Below are 1,781 nucleotides of genomic sequence, written 5' to 3'. Positions count from 1 at the left end.
TTGAGTTCTGTTGCTCCAAGTGTTCGGTACTGATTGACGTCTATTTTCTCTTTCCCAGCCGATGAATGCCTGATAATTGTCTCTACCTGATTTATTGTCTTATACTCTTACATGATCTTCTGAAAATGATCCAAATAATTGGCTAATAACATCGGATGGTTTCAAATATTCACGCGACCAACCTGTCGCTGCTTGTTCCAACTCTCCATCCTCTGTCCAATGAAGTGCTTCCAAGCAGGTTAGTAAGAAAATTTAAAAAAAGATAACAAAAAAATAAAAATAAAGAAATGCGAAAATAAAAAGAATGGAGGGAAATAAAAGGAAAAAATAAAACCGGAAAACAAAAAAAAAAATAAACAAAAAAATTCGTGAAAAAGTTTTTGTTGTTACATGTAACTTTGAATGTTAAAACAACTAAATTCGAATTTAGAGAAAAGAAGTGGAGCAATTTGATTGTTTTGTAGCCATCTTATACTTGCATATGTCATGCATCGTTTATAGTGCGATTGTCAAAAATGAAAAAAATTTTAAGAGAAATTTTGTTTTCAATGTCGCGAAAGTTGACCATAACTTGTTTAGGGACAAATTTGAATTCAGTTGTTTGCTTTCAATTTTTTGTTTTATTTGTTTTTTTGGTTTTATCGGTCTAGCTTTTATTGAATACTTTTTGTTGTAAGCTGTTTATTTTTCATCCAGATGATATGATGAATAGTTGTATTTTCATTGCTTTGATGACAACTGTTATAGCCCTTAGTTTTTGTTTTTCTAAAACCTTCAATAACTGTTGCTTATTGTTTATTATTTTTCAGTTCATTATTTTTGAATTTTATTGGACTGAGTCACGAGGTGGTATGAGTGTTGTGGTTATGCAGAATTATTTCGACCATCGATATGCATATGCATATATTTTTTCTTTTAAATTAAGCTAATATATGGAAAAATATGCAGCTTCTAAACACTTTTTAAAACATTTTAAGCTCTACAATAAATTTTTAACTTTTGATTTTCTTTCCTTTTTTGAAATATATTCCTGAAATTAATAGAGTTTTAGAATTCGTGAAAGTTCTTGATTACTTTTCAAGTTTTTCATTTTTTCCAAATGTTTGATCTCTGAATCCGTGCAATTTTTTAAATTACTATGAACTTCGAGTGTTCTTCCTGAATTTTTTGAATTTTCAAAATATTTCAAAATTTCTTCAGACTTTATAGCTCTAATCCTTCTTTCCCCTTTAAACTTTAATTTTTCCTTCATATACTTCAATTTGGAATTCTTGGCTTCTAATTTTTCTCGAATTCTGTGAAATTTGAATTCATCCCATTTTTTGAATTCAAGTAAATTTTCTGTATCTTCAGATCAACTTATTTGGGAAGTGTTTTGAATTCCAATTTATCACATTTTTTCGGCTCAAAAAATTACTCAAAAACAGTTAAATTGCAATTTTATCAATCGTATCCGATCGATAATAGGTATTGTCAGAAGATATTTATAGTGTGTAGTTAATTTTGTAATTTTTTCTTCATTATTTTATTGTTTTATTCTCCGAACTTTGCAATAATTTCAATATTTTTTATTATATACTAAAGATCCTTTATAAAATTCCGACATTTGCATATAAGTTCTTTGCAACATTTGAACAATTGTACGTAAGTAGATTGGAAAGTAGATTGGACGTAAGCAGATATAAATATATTGGAAGCAATTTACAACAATGGGCTTTCTTTGTCTGCAGCATTTGAACATTGCAATTAAGACTGGTTAAAAAATTGGAAGAGATGAATCT

Source organism: Loa loa, assembly GCF_000183805.2.
Source record: "Loa loa unplaced genomic scaffold supercont3.108, whole genome shotgun sequence".
Classification (NCBI taxonomy): domain Eukaryota; kingdom Metazoa; phylum Nematoda; class Chromadorea; order Rhabditida; family Onchocercidae; genus Loa; species Loa loa.
This window is presented reverse-complemented; position numbering follows the sequence as displayed.